Source organism: Sorex fumeus, unplaced genomic scaffold (assembly GCF_029834395.1).
Source record: "Sorex fumeus unplaced genomic scaffold, SorFum_2.1 ptg000047l, whole genome shotgun sequence".
NCBI classification, from domain to species: Eukaryota; Metazoa; Chordata; class Mammalia; order Eulipotyphla; family Soricidae; genus Sorex; species Sorex fumeus.
In genome coordinates this window covers 8,330,362-8,357,723 of record NW_026606104.1, presented here as the reverse complement: position 1 = coordinate 8,357,723, position 27,362 = coordinate 8,330,362, and the positions used below count along the sequence as shown (strand labels likewise).

The window sequence follows — 27,362 nt, the reverse complement described above, 5'->3', positions numbered from 1 at the left end:
TTCCACAGGGCTCTTGAAAACCAATGTCAAGAAGCAGAGTGGTTAGGTTGCAGACATGGAGCATGGCTGGCAAGAAGCTGGCTCTAATGATAGTGAGTTGTGTGGGCTGCTAAGGAGAAAGTGTTCTGAGTCTACCCATCACCTACCTACACAGAACCAAGCACAAGCCCTTCCACCTCGGATACTCATGACCTCCAGACACAGACCTGTTTGATGTCTATTCCCACCAACTCTTCTAAAGAGGAGCCATACACACCCCAAACTGATTTTCTAAGTGTTCCAGAAACCACTACTATTATTTTCTTCTTGTTGTAAAACCCTACTGTTAAAGATCAACCACCTGTCTCTAGCTTAAATAAACTTGAAATCCAAAGAAACAGAGTTGACATGGAGCAGCTAAGTTTTTTGTCCTTGGCTCATTTCCATAAATAAAAAGACCAAATGCTTCTAACTTAAATTTCATCAAATCAGAGAAATGGGAAAAGAGTAGGTGCTTGCAAATGCTCCGCCATGGCCCCTGCACCATTTTGACAAGCATGAACACTAATTTTATTCAATTTGGAAAAGCTACAGTATTCAAACACTTTTTTTTTTCCAAAAGGCTGCTTTATGACAGATTTACACGGTTTCTTTATAGCACAGGCTGGAGTGATAGCACAGCGGTAGGGCGTTTGCCTTGCACGCAGCCAACATGGCCAACCCGAATTCGACTCCTTCGCCCCTCTTGGAGAGCCCAGCAAGCTACCGAGAGTATCTCGCCCACACGGCAGAGCCTGGCAAGCTCCCCGTGACGCATTCGATATGCCAAACACAGTAACAACAAAGTCTCCAATGGAGACATTACTGGGCCCGCTCAAGCAAATCGATGATCAACGGGAGGGCCTTTACTTTACTTTACATGGTTTCTTTATAGTGCTATGTAGACCATGTACGGCCACAGGATGATTCACTGCTTCAGATCTTTCAGTACAATTCTGGCACTGTTGTCTAATGACCAGCAATGATATAAATGTGGGCAGCACCTCTGAGATGGGCTTCAAGAAAAGGTAACTGGATGCACCAGGTCCAAAACCAACTGGGTTAATAAGAAGAGCAGCTGAAGAGCAAGGGATCAGGAATGAACCTCCTTCTCTACCAGACCTAGATTCTACTTTCTCTTTAAAACTTTCCAATAAATCTGTACCTAGTTTTCTCCGTTCTAGCAAATCTAGAGAATTCAGATCACGAACTGAAAGTTTTGGTGGTAGAACATCTGAATATGATTTAGAAAGTTAACAAAACATTTTGGAAAAGAGTTATTCAGGACCAACTGCTGACAGGGTCTCAGAGGCCTTTTGGGGATGATTCTGGATCCTCTAAACCATCCAGTCATCCACCTAGTGACATTGCCCTGATCTTATGAAGCAACTGTTCCATTTCCTGTCTTTGCTTCCCATCAATCAAAACACTTCCTGGTGGTGATGTTTTGGTGTAGGAAAATGTCCAACGAAAAGATTGCTCATTAGGACTTTGTCCACTTTTCCTTTTGTAGTGTGAAACAGTTTCTTTAGTTCGTCACCCAGCATTTCTTGTCAGAGTTCCATTTGGTTTTTTTTGTTCAAAGTTCTTCAATTTGTTCTTCCTTTATTTCTAATCATTCTGAAAGTCTTGACTCAATGTCCAACACAGCATTTGCTTCATCTAATTGTCCCTATAATGGTATGATTTTTTTCCCCAAGTTTTCTGCCTTTTTCTTTCATTAGGCTCTTGGCTGTCTGTACTTCTTAAGTTCAGCAGAATACATAGCCTTCTCCTCCTGCTGGAAATGCTCAAGGACTATTTGCAAGTTGGTCAGTGAGTATGCATACTATTTCACTTGTTCTCAAGACACAGCAAGCTGCACTGAAGCATTATCTTTTGCCTGGTGATCACATTCGACTGTCCTACAATGATTCTACCTGCAAACTGGCTTGGTGACTTGCATTTTCCATCACATTAGAGAATGAAATTAGCTTTTCTTCCAACATGGAAACTTTCTTTCTCAGCCTATCTTCCACTCCAGAGCTTCACAGGTGTTAAGAATCTTTGGGTTCTAAAAGATGATTACATAATTTCTCTCTCAGATTAAGGGTGTTTCTTTGTCACATAAATGCTGGATGTCATTTTGTATGGTACTGGTTTCCATGTTTGTTTTAAAGCCAACATGAGTTGGTCTCTCTTTTTTTTTTAACATAATGGTCTTCTGCATTGTTCTGACTGCATTTAAAAGTCAGTTTAACTCCCCAGACTTGCCCTCCTCTTTTTCCTTCAGAAGTTGCTCAAAAGCAACCAAATCTTTCCTCACATGGTTCTCAAATTCTTTTTCTCGAAGCATCATAGAAAACTTTGCATTAATCTCATGTGATGACTGATAACCATTTTCTTTTTCTCAAAATGCTTCTACAGTTTTTTTTATTTTCCCCTCTTAGTTTACAAATAATTATTTCCAGTTTCAATATCCTTTTTTAATTAATTTTTTATTAGTGAAACACCATGAGGTACAGTTGTAGATTTACAAATTTTTGTGCTTGGGTTTCGATTATACAGTGATCAAATACCCATCCCTCCACCAGTGCCCATTTTCCACCACCATGGATCCCAGTATCCCTCCCAGACCCATCCCCCCCATCCCACCCTGCCTCTGTGGCAGGGCATTCCCTTTTGTTCTCTCTCTTCTTTTGGGTGTTATGGTTTGCAAAAGAGGCATTGAGTGGCAATCATGTTCAGTCCATAGTCTACTTTCAACATGCATCTCCTATCATGGGAGGATCCTCCAAACACCCTTTATTTGGTGCTCCCTTCTCTATCTGAGCTGCCCTTTCCCCTAGAATGCCCAGCTGGCCTAAAAGCCATGGAGTAATCCTCCTGGTACTGATCTCGGCTATTCTTGGGTATTAATCTCCTATTTTGTTACTTTATGTTCCCCAGATGAATGCAATCTTTTTATGTCTATCCCTCTCTTTTTGACTCATTTCACTTAGCATGATACTTTCCATGTAGTACCACTTGTATATAAATTTCATGATTTCATCTTTTCTAATAGCTACATAGTACTCCATTGTGTAGATGTACCAAGTTTCTTTAACCAGTCATCTGTTCTTGGGCAGTTGGGTTTGTAATTATCTGTCTCTAAAGTTCATTTTCTTTCACTTCGTGGTAAGTAACTAATTACTTTTGGCTTTGATTAAAAGATCTTTTTCCTTAAGGGACTTTTGTAAAACCTCCTGCTTCAACCTTCAACCTCTAAATCAGTCTGCTCAGGCTCTTCTCTTTCTACCTCTGAGTGAGCAGCAACAGAATCTGTTCTGTGATTCTTTTCCTGAAGAGTTCTACTGAATGCATATTTTTTCCTGCTACAACCTTCTTAGATCTTCTATCTCTTGCTTAAACAATCCAGAAGCATCCATTGAGAGATTACTTTGTTGTGGGAGGGGACTCGGCTGGATGGAAGCAAATGATGCTCCAGAATACAGCTGAAATTAAGTACTTCCTAGAATCCCTATAGAGGATCTTTAGTGTTACAGAGTTGCCCTGTGCTGTGCTAAATTTGGGCTAATTCCTGCTTTGCTTCATATTTCTTGCTTCCTCTAAGTTACTCCTCAAACATAATGCTAGAATCTTGATGAAGAAATTGAGTCAACTCATTCTGATAGTAGGAAGTTCTTCCTCCTTTAATTTATCTCTTAAGTTTAGAGTTCTTCTGGATGTCTAAATTACTTTGTTGGATTTGTTTAGCTCACGGTCACGGTCCTCCCGTTGTACATCGATTTGCTGGAGCGGGCCCAGTAACGTCTCCATCGTGAGACTTGTTGTTACTGTGTTTGGCATATTGAATGTCACGGGGAGCTTGCCAGGCTCTGCTGTGCGGGAGAGATACTCTCGGTAACTTGCCAGGCTCTCTGAGAGGGGCGGAGGAATCGAACTCGGGTCGACCATGTTGGCTGCGTGCAAGGCAAACGCCCTATCGCTGTGCTATCGCTCCAGCCCTTGTTTAGCTATTCTAGTAAATTTTCTATTTTATCATGTTTCTGAAAACCATTAAGGACAGTTTCTGCCTACCTAACTCTTTAGCAATGTTTATGCTATCCTCTGTAAATTGCTGAACTGCTTTTCATCATTTAAATCTTTTTTCCAGTTTATCAATGACAGCCTCTGCCTCATATTCTTGCCTTGACAGTTGATCTTTTATTAAAGTTCCTTGCTTTATGGCCTCTTGAATCTCTTGGTCCAATTCTTCTGTCTCAGACATCAATAATTCCTTTACACTAACATTTTCATCAAGCTCTTGTTGCTTCGCCTTCAAATTAAGCCTTAATTCCTGTAATTCTGAGTTCAAATTCACATCTTTTGTGTTTTCATGTCCCATTCTCCATTTAATTTTATCAGTGATTCTGAAGTAGTTCTTTTTAAAGCTTGAACATGAGCTCTCAGTTTTAGATTATCTTCTGCAAAATTATCTTTGTTTATATTTTTCAACCTGCTAAGTTCAGTTTCTGCATGAGAGGACACTTTTTCTGCAGCTAAAGTACTTCTTCCATGTGCACTCGTGGAGAAGGAAATTCTCCTGGTTCCCTAACTTCTTTTTCTGGCTCACTAGTACCACGCCTCATAGCAGAAGTCTGCAATTTGTTATATTCCAGTTGTAAGCTTTTACATTCATCAACTGTCTGTTTTCCAGTTAGTTGTTCTTCTTTTTCTCATCAACACATCTCCATCATTTTCAGCAAAAGATAATTTTTCCTTATGCTTTTTATTGTATCTTCAAGTTCTTCAATTTGGGGGGTAGACTCTACTCTCTCAGTCTGTAGAACCTGAATGGTATTTTGCATTTCTTTCATTTCAGAGTAACCTTGCTGAAAAAGATTTTTCTGTTCTTTGATTCTTTCTTCATAGTCTCCTAGTTCTTCCCGATATCCATGGCTTATTTCTGTTAATTTCTGTTCATGTGCATTCTGCAATATTGACATTTCACGTTGATGATTATCGATTTAGTTCAAAGTTCCTTAACTACATTTTGTAATTTGCAGATTTCACTTGGATCAGCAAGTTTTGATCCTTGTGTTTTAGAAGCTTCTCTGCTGTAGTTGACTTCACTAACTTGAAGACTGGTGATTTATTTGAATCAGAGGCTTCATGCTCTTCTAGATGAGTACATAAGTTTTTAAGTCTCTCATTCTCTGACCTTAAGACAGCTTCAATTTCATTTTTCTGAGCACCAGATCTGTTTCCACATCCTGCAGGTCCCCCTTAGTAAAGTTTGAAATCTAGTTAGTGAGAGAAGCCATGATGCCTTCCCACTTGACCAAGGGACTGTCAAAGCCAGAGTCAATGCTCCTGTGCCAGGAAGACATTGTCACAGTTAAGGAATGACCCGCTCCACTCTGCAAGAAGTATCCAGCACCGTGGAACAACTCAAAGTGTCCTTGAACCATTGCCAACAATTCCGGACCAAAGTACTCAACAGTCGATAACTCATTAAAAAAGTTTCTAGACAATGCCAGCTTAAGGGGGCAAGGCAGCTCTCACCAAATATAGAGGCCTGACCCAGAACTCTAGGGGGTCCACCTCCAGTGACACAGGCACCCCAGCAAGCCTTCCATTTATTCTCCCTTCTTGCTACAATCTTGGCTGGACCACGCCTTCCTCTACATTAGCAACTTCTCACAGTTCCTTGGGTAAGTCCTGCCAACTCCACGCAGGCCACCATGACACTCACTCTGAATGCCACAACAGATCCCCATGCTTACTACTTATAAAATAAAATAATTATTTCCTCATATCTGCAAAATCATCTACTTCACTGTTTCCTTCCACCACACCTCACTGCCATGGTAGAAGAAATTGAACCAGAGCCTCATATATGAGAGGTACTGGGCTATATCCCAAGCCTCTTCTCCTCTATTAATAACTGATACATCAATAACCAACAGCATACAGCAGGTGATACCTCATATCTTTACCTCACGTACCACAGATGTAGAATTCATAAGAATCTCTCTTCCTATTAATTCCTTACCACAATAATACATCGTTTTCAACCCTATCCCTTTACTGCATTTTGTACAACCTCTGGGACCACAGAGATGGTACAGCAGGCAGGGCACATGCCTTTGCATGCAGCTTCGGTGGTCATAACCCTGGTTCTACCCACAGCACTGCATATGGTCCTCTGAGCACCACCAGAGTCACTTGTAAGCACAGAGCCAGAAATAGCCCCTAAGCACTGCTTAGTATAGCCTCAAAATATGGCAAAATGTCCCAGTGTACCATAATAACCTTTTCTTTTTGGAGTTAGCAGTTACGGTTGATTACTACTCTGTGTTCTGTACTCTAGGATCGCTCCTAGGAAACTCAGAGGAGTATGCGGTATGCGATGCCAGGAATCAAGTTCAGGCCTCCCTCATGGTGAACTCACAAGACACTAAATAGCAAAATGAACAATGGAAGATCCAGAGAGCAGTCAGTTCAACCAGCTGTACGGAGCACTTCAGAGAATGAATGCCAGCACTGGATCTATATAATGAACAATTAACAAGCACTAAAAGCCACATTGTCTTTGGCACTTAAAGGATAAGCTGCAAACAGTATAGGCAGTGAAAACTCTCTTGAAATACAGATACAATAATAAACAGTGAGAAAAGGCAACAAATAAGCTGAACAGACAGCTAGCAACAAGCGACCAATGATGACCTTTCCTGACATAAAATGAGGGGCCAGGGGCCTAGAGATTTTATCCACAAAACACAATTTCTGTTTTCACTGAGAAAGGGCTATCATATTGACAGTAATTACCTGTGATTAAAATCCTAAATTTTACATGCAAACATAAAAGTAAAATAATTAGAAGAGAGCAAGAAAATACAATAGGAAGTGTATTTTATGAGTTGCCAAAATTAGTTTGAGGGGCTGGAGAGATAGTACAGTAGGTAGGGTGTTTGTCCTGCACATGGTCATTCCAGGTTAAATCCCCAGAATCCCATATGGTCCCCCAAAACACAGAAGTAATGCCTAAGTGCAGAGGGAGAAGTCACCTCTGAGCATCACCAGGTGTGCCCACCCAAAAAAAAAAATTTAGTTTGAACATCAGCAGAGTGCTCACAGCAAATCAGGTCATTACAGAAACCAAGTATCAATCAAGAACCCTAGCCAAGTAGCAATATAAATTCCACCCAAAAAGGGCTCATAACACAGAAAATGATGGCATAATTTAAGTGAATACTTAAAACTGTATAAATTCTGCCTTGAGAAAACAAGGCATGATGAGAATAATATTTTCATTTCTTCTTGTACTCTGGTAAGAACTCAGTCTAGGCCCAGAAAGATAGCAAAGGGGTTAAAGCTCTTGCTGTGCAAGACAGTGGTACCTGTTGGGTCTTCACACCCTGGAAACAACCCCCATCCCCCAGCACAGCCAGAAATAGTCCCCAAGCATTGCTGAGTGTGGCCCAAACTCTCCTCCTACCCAGATTTTTTTCAATTCTTTCTCTGAAATATTCAGAAACCTACTCACTTGATAAATTCTTTCCTTAAAAATAATAAGTTTTTAAAATGAGGGCCAGAGAGATAGTACAGTGCTTGTCTTGCACATGGCTGACCCCAGTTTGGTCCCTGGCACCACATATGAGACCCACCAGGAATGATCCCTGAGCGCAGAACCAGAAGTAAGTCCTGCACACAGCCACCCAAAACCCCTTCCAAAAATAAAAATAATTTAAAAAGATGGGCAGGGATGTCACTCAGTGGTAGAGCACATGTGTGAGTCCCTGAGTTCAATCCCCATCACCACCACCACTCAAAAATTAAAATATAACAGCAAAGCAACAGAGCTTAACAGAGGATTTGATCGGTGATTTTAAATGATTTATCAGTTAACCACAAATTTATAATCTCACAACTTTATCATTAGCAATAGTTTCCAACTTCTGATAAGAGAATTTTTTTCAAAATAAGAAATTCTGAGCATTACATTTCCCCAGCCATACTTTAATTACTACTGATTGAAATTAAAAAATACTATATTTTAAAAATAATTGACATGTTTCAAATATTCAATATCTATTATTTATTCATTCAAAATATTAAATATTTTATATTACTGATTGAAATTTAAAAATATTATATTTTTAAAATAACTTTCACATGTTACAAATACTAAAGATCTATTATTTATTCATTCAAAATATTAAATATTTCAGACACATACAGATTTCCAGATCCTAAGCAGAAATACAAACAAAGCCTAATCCATTTCTCTAGTCACCATCTCCTCTAAACCATAAATTTTCTATTACAGAAAGATTCAAATAGCTAACTTTTCTTTAAAACCGTTTCCAACCCTGACACTGGAAGACCCTAGGACAGTAAGAATACTGCTCAAAAACAATTGTGAATTCTAGAGTAACTAACTTGGTGCAGAAATTTAGGTGCTCTCCTTCTTCTTAACTCTAAATAATAATAAAGAAATTTGTAGCTATAACCTCACAAGGAGACATCTGGAGGGTAGATGAAAAATATTCCTGAATAATGGAAAGGTGATAGACTTTCAAGTTAAGATGGCAAAATGAATGCATACATCTAATTAAGCTCTCTCCCAAAGTTACCAAAAATAAGAGTTAATGAAAATATTGTTTCTCTTTGTTCTGCTTTTAGGACAAAACCCTAAGGACAAAGGGAATGAAAAAACAGCAATAAAATGTTATAAATATGCTTTTGGTCAGACCCCAAAAACTTGGGGCAAAGTTTACCAAGAAAGTAAATGGCCAAAAGTTAGGTATGTGGGAGACACACCCACAAACCACCTCCACCTCAGCTATATAACTGGAGGCATGGCCTCTCTGGTTTTTGATCAAACTGCTTAACAGCCATGACTCAGAAACAAATCTCGAAACCCAACAGTTTTTAGCAGAAATGTGTCCAGTCCCTGCAGTAAGTTACAGGTGCTGGACGACCCCAGATGGAAATAGGTTTCGTGCCTTGCCTGTTCCCCCTGGCGGCCCGGTAGCCACCATCCTCCAGAGGTTTAGGCCCACAGAGACGAGACACATGGGGCCTCGCAGGATGGGAGTGGAGCCAGCCCTTTTCTCCCCACCCCAACGAGACTCCAAATCACCGCCCACAAACGGCCTCTCTGGCTCCTGATCAAGCTACTTAACGGCCATGATCCCAGAGACTCAAGAAACAAATCTGAAACCCAGTGGCTTTTGGCAGAAATGCATCTGGACAATGCAATAGGTTACTGTCGCCAGGCCACCCCAGGGGGGGAAGGGTGCTTCCCCTCCACATGCTCCCCCTTGGCGGCTCGGTGGCCGCCATCTACCAGAGGCCATTGGGACAGTCAGGTTTGGGCCCTCAGTGACGAGACATGTGGGGCCTCATGGGATGGGTGTGAAGCCGGCCCTTTCCTCCCCACACCAATGAGACCCCGAGTCACCACCAATGAACGGCCTGGCCTCTCTTGCTCCTGATCAAGCCATTTAATGGCCATGATCCCAGAGACTCAGAAACAAATCACAGAACCCAGTGGCTTTTGGCAGAAATGCATCCAGTCCCTGCAGTAGGTTACGGGCACTAGGTCACCAGGTGGAAATAGGTTTTGTGCCTTGGCCTGTTCCCCCTGGTGGGCCAGTGGCCACCATCCTCCAGAGGCCACTGGACAGTCAGGTTTGGGCCCGCAGTGACGAGACACGTGGGGCCTCACAGGATGGGGGTGGAGCCGGCACTTTCCTCCCCATCCCAACAAGACCCCAGGTCACTGCCCACAAAAGGCCACTCTGGCTCCTGATCAAGCTGCTTAACAGCCATGATTCCAGAGACTCAGAAACAAATCTTGAAACCCAGCAGCTTTTGGCAGAAATGCGTCGAGACTGTGCAGTAGGTTACTGTCGCCAGGCCCACCCTAGGGAGGAAAGGATGCTGTCCCTCCACCTGCTCCCCCTTGGAGGCTTGGTGGCCACCATCCGCCAGAGGCCATTGGACAGTCAGGTTTGGGCCCGCAATGACGAGACACGCGGGGCCTCAGGGGATGGGAATGGAGCAGGCCCTTTCCTCCCTGTCCCAAGAAGACGCCAAGTTGCTGCCCACGAACAGCCTCTCTGGCTCCTGATCAAGCTGCTTAATGGCCATGATCCCAGAGACTCAGAAACAAATCTTGGAACCCAGCGTCTTTTGGCAGAAATTCATCCGGACCCCGCAGTAGGTTACTGTTCCCGGGCCATTCCAGGAGGGAAAGGGTGCTGTCCCTCCGCCTGCTCCTCCTAGGTGACTTGATGGCCACCATCCTCCAGAGGCCATTGGACAGTCAGGTTTGGGTCCTCAGTGACAAGACACACGGGTCGTCACAGGATGGGGGTGGAGCAGGCCCTTTCCTCCCTGCCCCAACGAGACCCTGAGTCGCCAACCACTAACGGCCTTTCTGGCTCCTGATCAAGCTGCTTAACTGCCATGATCCAAGAGACTCAGGAACAAATCTCGGAACCCAGCAGGTTTTGACAGAAATCCCTCCAAGATTTAAGTGTCAAAATTTTGAAATTTCAAAATCGCACGGCCACTTCTGCAGCCACGCGACATCACATGTTATTCATAACCAGCAATAGAAAACAAATTGTCTACTGTTGCCTTTTCGGCAGATGTGCGTGTTGGGGTAAAATCCCAAATAATAATGGTGGGTCTGGTGTCAAAATGTTGAGTGTAATCAAGGTGGAGAGAGAGTGATGTGGAAATCATCTGCCCCACAGATAAGGGGAGGGTGTGGGATGAGGGTATACTGGGGTTTTTGGTGGTGGAGAACGGGCACTGGTGAAGGTACAGGTGTTTCACTGTATGACCTAGACTTAAACTCGAAAGCTTTGTAACTGCTCTCACGGTGATTCAATAAATAAAATTATAAAAAAAATTTTAAAAAGGTGGAGTTCATGCCCAATTCAATCAGCTAATGAGTGGATGAATAAATAGCAGTATTCCTACATTTTAAAAAAATGTTGTAAATACTGGAAAGTTGAAATGAGTAGTGTCTGACTTTGTCAAAGACAACCAAATTTTAAGCCAGCAGTGGTAATATTGTGTGTGTGGGTGGGTGGGGGGAACCCTGAAATTTGAATTTGAGCCCCCAAAAGGCTCAGGAACAGAAACAGGAGTCAGCTGTCCAGATAGTTTGAAACCTAGAAATTCTCCTCCTGAGTGGCTCCAATCTCAATGAGTGGCAGATTAGAGTCTTATTTTCAAAAGGATGGAAGACTATAGATTCTAAGAAAATGGCAAATTGTGTGACCTTATATACAGAATTCTCTGTGGCTCATGACCCAACTTCCCTTTTTCCCAGATCCCAACTCACTGGCAACCTTATCTCTGTCCTCCAACAGAAAATTGGAAGCCTGGAAGCTACGCAGAGAAGATCTGACAAGCCCAAGACAAAAGAGAGATATTCGAGATGATCTCAAACAGTCCACCCAAGCCAAAGGATGCAATCTTGGCCACACACTGAGATCATCAAGGCAAGCTTAGAAATATTGATGCCAATCTATAAGGATAAGAATTAAGTCAGTGGTTGCCTCTGGGAAGGGAAAGAGAGGGAAGAGGAGGTATTTAGGAAATTAACAGTGTTTTCCCTGTTAACAATACTCAATTACACAGGTGCACGTATATGACAAAAATCCAAAAAATTTGTAGTTTACCATATATAATCACAACCAAATTGAAAAATACATATATATATATATATATATATATATATATATATATATAGCTACCAGGATCCAGCCCAAAAGATTCTATTGTAGTGGGTCCAGCAGTCACAGATGTGTTTTCTTCTCTCTTTTTCTTTCATTATGTGCCTCCAGGTAATTCTAATGTCCAGCAGAGGTGGAGAACAACTGTTTTATACCACATTATCAGGAAAACTGAGGTCAGACCCCCCCGCCCCCACCCCTACCCAGACTTCAGGGCTTCTAACCAGCTTCCAGTCTTCCACTGCTCAATCTTGAATAACACAACTGTTGTGCTTACAGATAACATAGCTGGTTAAATTAATGAAATCCATTAACCCTCTATGTAGAGAAGAATCAGTATACTCCCCCACCTGATCTGGGAAGATGCCCCCAAAACTGCCCCTTCCTCCACCTTCCTGGGACTCCACCTGAAGATATGATAAGTTTCTATTAAAGCGCATAGGGCATTAGCCTTGCACGCGGCCGACCCAGGTTCGATTCCTCTGTCCCTCTCAGAGAGTCCAGCAAGCTACCGAGAGTATACCGCTCGCACGGCAGAGCCTGGCAAGCTCCCCGTGGCATATTAGATATGCCAAAAACAGTAACAAGTCTCACAATGGAGACGTTACTGCTGCCCACTTGAGCAAATAGATGAACAATGGGAGGACTGTGCTACAGGACAGTGCTACAGTACTACCAAAATAAACAGTGACAAAAACGTGTAAATATTAGCTGGAAAACTTAAACACTAAAGGTGTTAAATATATATCTATATACATATATGTATATGTATGAATAAACTGATATATATATATACATACACATACACATATACACACAGTTGCTGTGCACAAATTCAGGAGACTCTCTGCAGCGGAGACTATACCAGACAAAAGAAAAGGTAACTTGAGGAAACAAGCTAAGCAAAAAAAAAAAAGAAAGCTGCAATTTGCTCTAGCATGGACGGAACTGAACACATCATGTTAAATGAATAGGTAGGATAAACACAGGATGACATCACTTATATGTGGTATTTAGAGTAACTGGGCGAGGAAAGGCAATGGTTTAAAGAGGGGATGCCCAGATCACCCTTGGCCCCAAAGTATAGGAGGGGAAGGAAAGACAGAGAAGCAGGGGAAAAGAAACAGATAAGAAGCAACAGGTACAAGGGTCAAGGTAAGTTAACGGTGTTAAGGAATGATAGAGCTAAATAGTCAAACCACAGAGTCAACAACACTGAAATGACACCCCAACTTTAATAATCAAACTTTAAATAAAAAGTGCCTTTCAAGATGGCAGGCTTGGAGTTTAGAAGGAGTGGTGGGGTGGTAAGACAGGGAACTTGGGAACACCGCTTGAGGGAAGTTGACATGGGTGGTGGGAATTGGTGATGGAATACTGTATATCCAAAACCCAACTATGAATAACTTTGAAAATCACAGTGCTTTAATAAAATTAAATTTTGAGAAAAAAAGAAAAGAAATCTGCTATCTTTGACATTTTCGGACATATAAAAGAATATATGGCATCCATGAAGCAAGAAAAAAGATTAAGAAATAAGTATTCAGCTTATACATTTATTCTCTGTTAACACTGATATGATATATGATATATGGGCTGGAGCGATAGCACAGTGGTAGGGCGTTCGCCTTACAAGCGGCCAACATGGCCGACCCGAGTTCGATTCCTCCGCCCCTCTCGGAGAGCCCGGCAAGCTACAGAGAATATTCGATATGCCAGACACAGTAACAACAAAGTCTCCAATGGAGACGTTACTGGGCCCGCTCGAGCAAATCGACGATCAACACTGATATGGAAACTCAGAAGAGTGGAATGAGACTCAAGGTTAAAAGCCAGTGGATCAGGGAGAAGATTACATAGTGAATAGCAGCTCCCACCCACAATCCACTTCTTGCCCAACTCTTGGAACACTGGGAGCCTGGACTATTACCTCCCCCACACCCGAGTTTCATTTATGTGCCCCCTTTGCCAACACAATTTCTACCAAATCACTTCCAACAGTGATAAAGTTCTTTTCTTCAATTTCTGGTGCCCCTCATCTAAGCTCCATAAAGGTAGGGGCTGCAAGTTAATCACCTTTGTACCTACCCAACTGCCAAAAAGTGATTGAGTGTCCAAATACCAAGCCCTCTGTAAGTCTTTAATTGGTCCTAACCTGGAGATACTATGCGTTGTGGGTAGGGGTGGGGCTGGGGGAATACACACACACACACACACACACACACACACACACACACATATACATACATGCATATGTGTAGCACTGCACTGCACTGTCCTCCCGTTGTTCATCAATCTGCTCGAGTGGGCACCAGTAACGTCTCACAACAAATTGTGAGTCTTGTTGTTACTGTTTTTGGGCATATCAAATACGTCACGGGCAGCTTGCCAGGCTTTGCCATGCGGGCAAGATACTGTCGGTAGCTTGATACTCTCTGAGAGTGGCGGAGGAGTCGAACCCAGGTCAGCCTTGTGCAAGACAAACGCCATACCCTGCTATGCTATCATTCTAGCCCATGAATATGTATATTAATGCAATATTTAGTTGGAAAACTGGAACAGTCAATGTGCAATGTAGACTATATCCAGTTTGTTTAGGGTCTTTTTATTGCGGGGGTGATGCTCAGGGCTTACTCCTGGCTCTGTGCTCAGGGCTCAAGGTAGAGCTGTGGGACCATCCATATGTGATGCCTGAACCTGGGTCGACTGTGTACAAGGCAAGTGCCCTACCCACTGTATTATCTCTTCAGACCCTAGAGGAAGTCCTGAAAGATTAAAGACCAAGAGTTCAAACTGAGGACTGAGCATACACTAAGTATATGCATGTGGGAAGCCCAGCACTGCCCAAAGCACTGCTGGAAACAACCCCAGAGAACAGAGCCAAGAATAGCCCCTAGGCACTGATGGGTGCGGTCCAAAAAAAAAGCAGAAGAAAGGATTTACTAATGAAATCATAACTAAAATTTATTTTAAAATAATCCCCAAGGAGGGGCTGGAAGGGCTGGATAGCACAGTGGGTAGGGCATCTGCCTTACATGCTGCTGACCCAGGTTCAATCCCCAGCATCCCATATGGTCCCCCAGCACCTGAGCACATGAGCCAAGAGTAACCACTGTGCACCACCGGGTGTGACCCAAAATGCAAAAATAAATAAATAAATAAACAATAAAATAATCCCCAGTAACCTGAGAGACAGTGCTGTGGGTAGGGCATTTGCCTTGCACATGGCCAACTTGGGTTTGATCCCAAGCATCTCCAAGTGCACCAGGAGTGATTCCCCTCCTCTCAGATCCAGGAGTAACTCCTGAGCACCTCTGGGTGTGGCAAAAGCAAAACCAAAATTAAAAATTAAATAATCCCAGGGCCTTCTTCCTCACAATCTATTATATTACCATATACTGGCCTCAATCATTTATAATGTCACTGTCACTGTCCTCCCGTTGTTCATAGATTTGCTCGAGCGGGCCCAGTAACGTCTCCATTGTGAGACTTTGTTGTTACTGTGTTTGGCATATCGAATACGTCACGGGTAGCTTGCCAGGCTTTGCCGAGCGGGCGAGATACTCTCGGTAGTTTGTACAGTCTGGGGGCTGGAGTGATAGCACAGCGGGTAGGGCATTTGCCCTGTACGCGGCCCGACCCGGGTTCAATTCCCAGCATCCCATATGGTCCCCTAAGCACGGCAAGGAGTAATTCCTGAGTGCATGAACCAGGAGTACCCATGTGCATCGCTGGGTGTGACCCAAAAAGAAAAAAAAAGTCTAACTGTACCTCACAGTGATTCACTAATAAAAAATTTTTTACATAAATATATTTTAAAAAAAAGAAAACTGGATTCCTAACCTCGTAATGTTCCGTTGTTTGATCTGTGATGGAACATTTAGTCAGTTCTCCCACCTACTACTTAAGATTGTGTACTGTCTCTGTATTATACGGCAATACATTTTCTCAATTTCCTTTGACACAATGTTCTTGGAAATCTCAGTGATCTTAAAGACAGCTTTCTAGAATAATTTTTTTAAGCTCCTGGTATACTGCAGTTTAAAAAACAGCGAAGGGGTGGGGAGGGTACCAGCTAATGTGTCCGCCTAGAACCAAGGTTAAAAAAGAAAAAACTTCCAACAGATAATGGTTTCTGATCTTCACAAAGCACAAGATTTTCTTGTTTCAACCAAGAAAGAGGCGTATTATTCTACACTGTAACCCTAAGAGAAAAAGAGATCTTTGATGAAGAAGGGGAAAAATGCTGCCGCCCTAAACAGCAAGGACAGTAGCAAAGCGAGGTTATGGAATCATTCCAAAAGTGTGGGTTACCTCTCGCTTAAAAGGAGGCCCATCGAGACCCTCCCCAACCCCCAAAGTCGCGAAAACAATCACAGCCAGCCACCAACTCTCAAAGCCACCACCGCACACACACAGGCCGGAAACTGCGGCTCAGGCGAGGCTTGCCCCCCCCCCCCCCGCCCCCCACCCCGCTGGCTAGTCATAAAGAGATCCGGGGATGGTTCATAGACACTCCCGAGTGCATCCTCAGGAGTCACCGGCGCACCTGGCTCGCCCTCACCTGCCCGGATACACGCGTGGCGCGGAACGCCCGGAGGTGGGGGGAGAATCAAGGTGCCAAGTCTCCACGTCAGGGCCGCGGACGGGCTCACCCATCAGGACCCCCAGGCGGAAGAGATTCCCGGCCTCCAGGGTGGGGGTGCAGGGTCAGGATCCCCACCACCACCGCGGGACTTAGGAAGCATTCCAGAAGCTGCCCCGCGGCGCCCCACAAAGCGCGCACTTCCCCGGGACCCCCCCAAGGCAAACCCCGGGAGCCAGTTTCCCTCCCCGGGAGGTGCGCGCGGGGGGTCCCAGGCCGTCACGGCCGCAGAAAAACAGGCCCGGGGGAAACCCGGAGCGCGCGCCCCGCTCGCGCCCGAAGTTTGGCGGCGGCCACCTCCCCCCGCCTCCGCTCCAGTCCGCGCCTCGGCCCGGGCCGTGAGCCCCGCGGAGACCGGGCCTGGCGCGGCGCCCCTCACCTTGGAAACGTCGGGTGGACTCGGCCGTCAACATGAACTTCCCATGCAGCCGGCAGCCGCGCCGCCGACCCTCCGCGCCGCCCTCCGGTGCCGCTCCGCGCCGCGCGCGCTCGGGAGACCTGGGGCCACCGCCACCCCCACCCCTGTGCGGGGGGCGCCGCGTCTCTCTCTGTCTCTCGGTGTCCACTTGCACCCGAGCCCAGCGCTCTGGACAGCCCGCGGGTTCCTCCCCGCTCCAGCCGCGTCAGGAAAGCCCAAGGCGCAGGCGCAGCGAGGCCTTAAAGAGACCCTGCCTGTCCCCAGCGCATAATGGGTTCGAGCAGGTTGGGAGCCCGGACTGGCCGGCCGCGGCCCCGGGAAAGCCGCGGGATTGGACCGTGCGGCGCCGAGGGCGGGGAAACCGCGCTCTCTCCCCGCCTCCCTTTCCAGGCGCCGGCCCGCGGCCCTACAAATTGCCGACTCCCCCCTCAATACCCTCCCCACCCCGCGGCCTCTTGAACCGCCCCTTGCGTGGCCGAGCTGCACAGGACACCCCGCGCCCTGCAAACGGGTCCCGAAACGACCCTGCGCTGGTGGGGCTGTCTCCCGGCCCCGATGCACAAGCGCAGGCTTGCAGAGGCCCTCCCGAGCCCCCCCGAGCGGCGGCCTAGGTCACTCTCAGAACCCTAGCAGCGATGTGTACGTGGTCAGTATGACTGCAGATCGTTGCTCGACCGACTTATCCTCTCCACGCCCTGGATTTATGCGGAGTCGGCAGGGGTCAGAACATGGGCACAAATAACGAGAGGTCTAGGCGGGCAGCCGTCCCAGAGCCACGGAGAAATTCTTAGAAGGGAAGTGCTTCGTTGGGGACAAAACAGCATTCGAATTCCGGTTGTAGTCTCATTTGGAGGGTGGTTGGAGGGGAGATGGGGTAGTGTCCAAAACTTAATAATAAATGCTATTTGGGGCCAGAGCGTAAGTTCAGCAGGCCTGGGACGCAAGGTTTGGATGCAGGAGGCCTCCATCGCATGGTGCCCCAAGCACAGCCAGCCGCAGCGACTCACCACCACTGAGCAGGGAAGAGCTCCTGAGCACTGCTGGGTGTGGCCCCCAGACTGAAAACAAGAGCCAGAGAGACGGTAAGGCTTTGCACGCCTAACTTGGGTTCTTCTAGCATAAGGTCTCTGAGCCCGACCAGGAGTGATCATGGGACACAGAGCCAGGGGTAAGCCCTCAGCACCAATGGCTGTGGCCCCCAAAATATAAAAGCAGTATAAACTATGCTCATTATACAAAATGATGAGAATTAATCAGCCTCCATACCCCCAAAAAAAACTCCAAAATAATTTGCCTAGAAATTAGATTGGCCCTGGTTATTTTCTAACTTACATTTATAATCTCCAAAATTTATAATCTTCGAACTTTTTGTTTTTCCTACTGCTAAAATAATAAAACGCAATTCAGGAAAAGAAAAACCCCATTTTTATAAACAAGATTAGGAAATACTCCAGAAATAGGAAGTAGAGACTGCCTTCCACCAGCCATCAACTATGAAACCCGTGAAACTTTCTTGAGGCTGACATTGCATGGCTGGAGGCCATGACATTATTTAAAAGTCTATTTCATTGTACATGTTCACACAAATGAGTCCATCTTGCATAGGAAATCTCAGAGATACTCTTGCTTTCTCTCCTATAGTCCATCTATCAGCAAATTCTGTTGCTTTTATTTACGTTTTTTTTTTCTTTTTGGGTCATACCCGGCGATGCAAAGGGGTTACTCCTGGCTCATGCACTCAGGAATTACAGTGCTCTGGGAACCATATGGGATGCTGGGAATCGAACCCGGGTCAGTTGAGTGCAAAGCCCTACCCACTGTACTTTGGCTCCAGCACCTCTGCTGCTTTTAGATCTCCCTAAATTTCCTTAAATCTATACTCCTCCACTCCACCTTCACCCTATTTCAAGCTACCTGGGAAAGGGGAGGGTCTTTCAGGGGCTTTACGCACAGGCCCTTGTAGCCCTTCCATAACAAAGGACCCATCATTTCCCAGCTTAAACCACTTCCATGGCTTCCTATTCTCTTAGCTGAAACCCCTCATCTGAACCCTGCTTGTCAGTCACCTTGACCTTTTCTCCACCTCTCCCCACTGCCCAGACCACATTCCAGCCTGCTATCTCTGTTCCAATCCCATTGGCCTCCTCCAGCCCCTCAGAGCTTCATCCTCCCGGCAGTTTGATGGACTTTGCTCTGTTTCTGGAACCTCAGCTCTAACCTCCAGCCCTTAGAAGCACCTCTGACTGCCCTGTTTTGTCTCTTCCTATTACGTGACAATAAATTGTGTGATTCTTTTTTTTTTTTTAATTGAATCACTGTGAGATACACGGTTACAAAGCTGTTCATGATCTGGTTTCGGTCATACAGTGTTCCAAAATTGTGTGATTCTTTTGGTGAATTTTTTTGCTTTCCCTGCTAGGCTACTATTACCTCCATAAAGGAGCTCAGTTTTGTTTGGCTCACAGTTGCTTAATGTATGAACAACCACATTTGTTTAATGTATGACTAAGAATTATACAACTTAAACTAGAAATGGCTTAAAGGTTACCAAACTCACAGAAAGGTGAAATGCCACGATTTGACCTTCGGAATCAATCTTTTTTTTTGTTTTTGTTTTGTTTGTTGGTTTTTGGGTAACGCCCCGCAATGCACAGGGGCTACTCCTGGCTATTTCACTCAGGAATTACTCCTGGCAGTGTTCAGGGAACCATATGGGATTCTGGGAACCGAACCCAGGTCGGCCGTGGGCACGGCAAATGCCCTACCCATTGTGCTATTGCTCCCCTGTAATCAGAATCTTAAAAAGATCTCCAGTTATTTTAAATCTTATGTTATTTTAGCTGGGCTATCACAGATTTCTTGGATAATCTCTGATATTGAGTTCTAATGTATTTTATATAAATCCCTAAATTAATAACGATAGCTATAGGGTAGCCACATAAAACTAATAACACTGGTTGCTTCAAGGGAGGGAGATTGAGTGACGGGGGGCAGAGTGGAAAGAATATTTTTGGCTACCTACATGCGCTTTTATACCATATGAATATGTTGTCTACTGGAAATAACTAATCCAAAGAGTGTACTATATGAGTCCACTTGAAATTCTAGAAAAGCCAAAACTGGTCCCTGGTTAAAAAAAAAAAAAAAGCATAATTAGTTGCCTCTGTCAGGAGATTGGCTGGAGAGATCTATATTTTCAGTGGGAGAGGTCCTATATCTAATATAGGCATATTGATTTTATTTAAATAATGCAATTATCATTATGTAAATTTTACCAAAGAACTGAATAAAATGTAATAAATAAAGTGCACTATTTAAAAATTAGACAAAGGGGCCAAAAAGATAGCTGACCAGGCTAGAGTACATACTTAGCATGCAGGAGACCTGGGTTTGATCCAGGGCACTATAAGGTCCTCTAAGCACCATTAGGAGTGAGCCCCAAGCACTGAACTGGGGTGGTCCCTGAGCATTGCCAGGTATGATTCAAATAACAAAGAACAAACAAATAAAAATAGACATAATAGGGGGCCAGAAGACAACAGGTGATTTAAGCACCTGTCTTGTAAGCGGGAAGCTGAAAGTTTGATGTCAGTGAGTCTTAGATTCCCTAAGGGTGGTTGTGGCTGTACTTTTGGTGCCTGGTGGCTCTGTGATGCCCTGTTCCATAAGAATTTCCAGCCCCAGGCCTGCCATAAAACAGCAGGTAAGGTGTTTACATTGCATGCAATTGAGCTGGGTTTGATCCCCTGTACTCTATATGGTCCCCAGAGCCCCACCAGGACTGATTTCCAAGTGCAGGGTGTGGCCCTCCCACAAAAAAAAAAAAAGAATTTTGATTCCCATCACAACTAGATATATGCTATGAACACCACAATAATGCCATGTGACTGACAAAAATTAAAAGAGAACCACAATCCACCAACCCCTGCTGCAATGAACATGCTTTGTAAGAGAACTCTGGTGAGCATTGCAGCCAGAATGTATATGAACACCACAACTTTTAAATGAATGTGATGGGCTAGAGTTATTAGCACAGCAGATAGGGCATTTACCTTGCATGCAGCTGACCCAAGTTTGATCCTCAGCACCCCATATAGTCCCTGAGTACTACCAGGAGTGGTTTCTGAGTGTGCAGCCAGAAGTAAACCATGAGCACTTCCAGTGTGCCCCCCCCCCAAAAAAAAACAAGAGGAAGGTGTGACTCCGGAAAATATATGTGCAGCACCAAACCCAAGAATGTGATCTCTGGAAAGCACAATTAAATACGGAAGCACCACAACCAAACATATGTTCGACTTCCAGTAATCACAACAACATCAACAGAAGAAAGAAAAGGAGGCCAGAAGGGATAGTACAACGGGTAAGGCATTTGTCTTGTGAGGGCCAACCCGGTTTCAATCCCTGGCATCCCGTACGGTCCCCCAAGCACTGCCAGGAATAATTCCTGAGTGTAGAGTCAGGAGTAATCCCTGAGCATCACTGGGTGTGACCCAAAAAGGAAAAGAAAAATAGGAAAGGGAGAAAAATTTTTAAATAAACTTTTCTATGGCCCAGCACTCTGTGTATTGACTAAAGGCTATACATACATTATTTCTTTTAATTCATCCTCATAATAGCCTCATAAGACAGATATTATTATCACTCTCCGCATTGTATAAGATAAATAAAAACCAATACTTAATAAAAAAAAACCACGTAACTAAGTATTTATATAATTGGAAAATGGTGGTGCAGAATTTTAATCTTAAGTCAATATAATTAAGGCCACAAGCGATTTATGCTTATTACCCACTAGATGAAGAGTTTTCAAAGACAAACTTTAATATTTCGGGCCACACCCAGCAGTGCCCAAGAACGACTCCCAGCACTGCACTGGGGACCATATGTGCTGCCAGGAATTCAAACTAAGGTTGCAACCATCAGTCACATGCAAGGCAAATGCCTTACCTCCTATACTCTCTTCAGCCCTGAAATCATAATTTTTCTTAGCAAAGAAAAAAGGCAAAACCTTCACACAGGAGCTACTGAATTCATTTATTTACTCATGAATTTATTGAATTGGGACAAAAGTAAATTGCTTTTCTATGTAATATATATGTGCATACACATATATAATTTTTTAAAATTATCTAAATAACCATCTCTGGGATAAATTGCTTCTGAGGAGAGAAACTTAAACCATAAGCTCTGGTCATCCAGGGTTATTCCTGGTTTACTCACCCTGAACATTTACATATATTTGATGAAAGAGCTTACACCTTAACTCTTCCCTGAAGTAGTTAAATCTAACCAGAGAAACTGCTAATTCTAACTTCTCACAAGTGCTGGAGCACTTGCGTAAGTGACATTCCACTGTGTGAATTCTGCACCAACAGCAGCCCCAATTTCTGATATCTGCTGCTCTGCTCTTCACACCCTGGAGCCTGGAACTCAGTGGAAGTTAGGAATCCTGGGAACAGTGGGCAATAGCGGCCTCCTAGGAGAGAGCTTGATCTGTAGTGAATTCCATGAGCTGTGCAAAGTTATCTTAGCTCTAATTTTTCACCTTCTCAATTGATTTGTGTCATTGTCTGAAAGCAGATAAACTAAGAAAATCTGAGCTTCTGTTACTCCTGATAAGGGTTAAAGCTCCAAATCTGGGTGTTCTCCATAGTGAAAGATGCTTTATAAGCCAGTCATTGTTGGTGGCAGAAAGGAAAAGCAAGTATGCCAGTCCTCTGAAAGGCAAAAACTACCCAGGGGCTCACTGGTGTCATCTAGAGGGTTCTCAAAGGACCAGGAAATGGCAATTATGTCCTAGGATTGTGTTCTCCAACATTTCAGTTATTAGCAACTTGTAATGACTTACATTTAACTTTAAATTCAGGACAAGAGAGATCATCCAGGGATTAAGGCACTTGCCTTGCATCCAGCTAACCATGTTTGATCCCCAGAACTGCATAGAGTTCCCTGTGCATTGCCAGTCATTACTCCTAAGCACAGAGCCAGGAAACTTCTGAGCATCACTGGGTGTGGGCCAGAAATTTAATTAATTAATTAAAATTTATTAAAGTTTCCCAGTCACACACACCCACACACACACATTTCAGGTGCTCAATAACTGACTACTCTTTTGGACAGCATCAATACAGAACATTTCCATCCACAAACATTTCATTGGCAACGTTATTCTAGAAAAAGAAATAACATCACTAATAGAATTGTTTGCTTTGGAGATATAAAGGCTCACAATGAAATAGTGATAGCCTACTTGTCAGATTGCTTTGCTTTCCATGACTTAAAAAGGGGGCACCAGAACACAAAAGCTGTAGCCTCTTTGTGTATGGGGGTGAAAAGGATAGCTTTAAGCTCTGCTCCCCATTTCACCTCCATCTCACTTCATTTAAAAGCACTGATGGTATTTAAGAAGTGCACAATACCATTGTCATCTCTTGAAGCTTATGCACAGATAAAAACTAGATTCATCACAGCTGTGGTAAAGAACCAGTTGCTTCTGTTTCTTGAGTTCTGATGTCATTACTATATATGACATTGACTCATCAAACAACTTCTGAAATTGCACCACCAAAGTGGGGCATCAGTAGCATGCCAAATCCACTTCGCCCACAGAAAGAAGTCTGTTCTTTTCTTGACTTTTTAAAATATTGGCAGCGGGTAGGGCGTCTGCCTTGCACGCAGCCAACATGGCCGACCCAAGTTCGATTCCTCCGCCCCTCTCGGAGAGCCCGGCAAGCTACCGAGAGTATTGGATATGCCAGACACAGTAACAACAAAGTCTCCAATGGAGATGTTACTGGGCCCGCTCGAGCAAATCGATGATCAACGGGAGGGCCTTTACTTTACTTTACTATGCTTGCTAATACTAGAGTATAATTTCATTAAACTATTGAGTTTAAATAGTTAATCCCTGGATGATCTCTCTTCTCCTGACAGCTACAAATCTCTTTATTACTGCAAGTAACTAGATTGTAACCTAAACTTTTGGTGCACTTGCCAAAAGTGCACTTAACCTCACTGAATTCCAATGCTCTCACTCATGAACTGAAGATAATAATAACTACTTAAACTTGAAAAATTATACTAGGGGGCTGGAGAGGTAGTACCGCAGGTAGGGTGCTTGCCTTGTATGTAGCTATCCCAGGTTCAATTTTTCCACACCATATATGGTCCCCTCGGTACTGCCAGTAGTGAACCCTAAGTGCAGAGGCAAGAATAAGCCCTGATACATCTACACAATGGAGTACTATGTAGCTGTAAAAAAAGATGAAGTCATGAAATTTATATACAAGTGGTACAACATGGAAATATCATGCTTAGTATCATGCTAAGCGAAATGAGTCAGAAAGAGAGGGACAGACATAGAAAGATTGCATTCATCTGGGGAACATAAAGTAACAAAATAGGAGACTAACACCCAAGAATAGCCAAGATAAGTACCAGGAGGTTCACTCCATGGCTTGGAGGCCAGCCTCACACACTAGGGGAAAAGGCAGCTCAGATAGAGAAGGGAGCACCAAATGAAGGGTGTTGGGAGGATCCTCCCAGAATGGGAGATGCATGCTGAAAGTAGACTAATAGACTGAACATGATTTCCACTCAAAGCCTCTTTTGCAAACCACAACACCCAAAAGGAGAGAGAGAACAAAAGGGAATGCCCTGCCACAGAGGTGGGATGGAATGGGGGGGAAGACGGGTGGGAGGGATGCTGGGATCAGTGGTGGTGGAAAATGGGCACTGGTGGAGGGATGGGTACTCGAACATTGTGTAATTGAAACCCACGCACAAAAATTTGTAAGTCTACAACTGTACCTCATGGTGTTTCACTAATAAAAATGTAAAAAAAAAAAAAAGAAAGAAAAATCCATTCTCCTTCCCTTACATTAAAAATGAATCAAATAAAATTTCTTTCTGGAGGTTAGTAAATTCATTTTGAACATGGATTATATAAATAAATAAATAAAATAAGCACTGAGCACTTCCAGATGTGGCCCCAAAACAACAAAATTACAATAGGGCTGGGACAGGGAGATAGCACAGTAGGCAAAACACTTGTCTTGCATGCTGCCAAATTACCCATTACCCTGGTTAGAATCTCCAGCATATTAATGGTCTCCTGAGCACTCCAGGGATCATTCTCAAACAAATAGCCAGGAATAGCCTCCAGAAATAGCTCCCTCATTGTGTTGGTAAAATTACTATAGGGCTGAGGGGGATAGCTCAAGGAAAGAAGAACATGCCTTGCAGATACTAAGGCCTGAGTTTGATCCTGAGCATCACATGGTGTGCCTGAATCCTGCCAGGTATGGCCCAGAAGACCACCCCAAAATACAATGAAGTAAGTAAAAGTAAAGGCCCTCCCGTTGTTCATTGATTTGCTCGAGCAGGCCCAGTAACGTCTCCATTGGAGATTTTGTTGTTACCGTGTTTAGCATATTGAATACATCACGGGTGGCTTGCCAGGCTCGCCCACAATGAAATAAAATGATAATAAATTAAGATAGTATAAGTCCATGATAAATATTCAACAAATGGTAGCTATTATAATTGCAATGAAGAAAGGTTACAAAACATAAACATGCAAAAAAAAAGCCACCTTTTGTTTTTGAGTCACACCCAGCAGAATTCAGGGCTTACTCCTGGTTCTGTGCTCAAGGATCTTGAGGGACTATATGCATGCCAGGAATCAAACCAGGGTCAGCCACATGCAAGTCTGTACTATCTCTCCAATCTGTACTGTCTCTCCAATCCCAGCCCCCCCCCAAAAGATAACTTTCTTTTTTAAAAGCAATTTTTTAAAAAATCCTGACTCTCCCATCTGCTAATCACCTGGTCTTTATGTATCCTTTAACTTCTGGAGGCGCTTTTCTTCACTTAACTTCACCCTCATCCTATTTTTATCCTTATTCACAAATGACACCTCAAGTAAATCTCTAGCCCTCACCAGGCAGGCCCTCATCAGACTATCTGCGAACAGATGTGCTAAAAGACATGCCATTTCATGTGAAAATGGCCTAATAACAGCAAATTTCTAACTTCAGCTCATGTTCATTATCCCTGGATCCTACTTCCACCAAATACAGATGAGGAAAGCTGGTAGGAAGGTGTGTCACTTGACAGTAAAATTCATCCTGCTTTTAGGCAAAGCAGCACTCTTAATCACAACGGGTAGCAAGTCTGGCTAAGGTTATCTCCGGAAGGCCCCGGAGCCACCAACATTCCACCAAATCAAATATACGAACAAATACTGGAGGGACTAGTCATTCTCCTTCACTGATCTCTTCTTCCGCAGGAGAAATATGAAGCCCGTACAGATACATCAAGTCTCTTCAGAGAATGTAGAGTCCAAAAAAAAGAGGTAACCAGCAGCCAGTTACAGAGAAAGGGTGTTGAATTTCAAAACACTAATAACCAAAATTCCTTTCTGCCAGGTGTGGGATTAAATCTAAGACTTCCTAAACTCTTGAGCATCACCAAATGGCCACAGTGCAATGAGAGAACATCCTTAAAATAAAACTGAAGAAAGACTAACAAGCTGTTCCTGTGTTTGGAAGATCAAAGTATACAAATCCCCATGCAGAATCAAGATTTCCTGGTACTGCAATCACATTTGTAAATTTTAATAGAAAAAGCAAAGGTTGTTTACAGACATTTACCTGTTTCCCTTTCGGGTTTCTAAAAGCAGCAGTCATTGTGGTGGTAACCATGATAAGCAGAGATGGCAGGGAGACTGGGGATTTGAATTGAATTTATAGCTGACTCATAGGGAGTGTTTACACCGACACTGCCACAGGATCCTCCCAGTTAGCACCCTTTCAGTTCCACCCTACACCTTTCCTAGGTATTGTGACTAGACACAAGGAATGGGAAGGACAAGGAATGCAGGAACCCAAGTTTTTGATCTGGTGAATGCCAATGGACTTAGAGCTTTTTCCACCTTTCCTTCTTTCCTCCTCTCTCCTGCCCACCCTTCCTTTCTTTTTTTCCTTTTCCTCCCTTCAGTGACCTGATTTGTCTTACAGTGGCAACAGGACTTTAACTGTTACTGTGTCAGGGATGCTGCTGACTCTGAGACGTTGGCTAGAAGTTTCTACATATTAGGTTTCAGCTCCTGGGAGTTGACACTGGACAAACGTATTAATTTGGCAGAACATTCCCTTTGAAGTTTTTTATTTTTTCCTCTTAAGCTGAGATTTTAGGAAAACTGCAGGCTCTTGTGTCCTAATAATGAATATTGCATTTGTTATTCTGGGCAATTAATTGAGAGATTACTATGAACTATAGAAGCCAGGGGTATGCTTTGTGAGCTATAGCTAAACAGAAAGCCACATCTATTCTCTCAAAAAAGATCTGATGTTGGAAAGTATCATGTTAAGCGAAATGAGTCAGAAAGAGAGGGACAGACATAGAAAGATTGCATTCATCTGGGGAACATAAAGTAACAAAATAGGAGACTAACACCCAAGAGTGGCTGAGATTAGTACCAGGAATTTTGCTCCATGGCTTGGAGGCCAGCCACACATGCTAGGGGAAAAGGCAGCTCAGATAGAGAAGGGAACAC

General features: G+C 43.8%; 1 protein-coding gene and 1 pseudogene across 3 annotated transcripts in view; both read right to left on the bottom strand.

Annotated features, from left to right (window-relative positions):
- EVI5 (ecotropic viral integration site 5) overlaps nucleotides 1-17,082 on the bottom strand; it is a 189,829-nt gene extending 172,747 nt beyond the window's left edge. The window contains exon 1 of one of the 3 annotated variants that reach the window (XM_056123727.1): nucleotides 16,766-17,082. The gene's annotated coding sequence lies outside the window, so the exon portion shown is untranslated. The remainder of the gene's footprint in view (nucleotides 1-16,765) is intronic. The other 2 variants (XM_056123726.1, XM_056123728.1) reach the window with 2 other exon arrangements.
- LOC130031483 (thyroid receptor-interacting protein 11-like) lies at nucleotides 947-5,759 on the bottom strand (annotated as a pseudogene).
- Nucleotides 17,083-27,362: the final 10,280 nt, after the last annotated feature.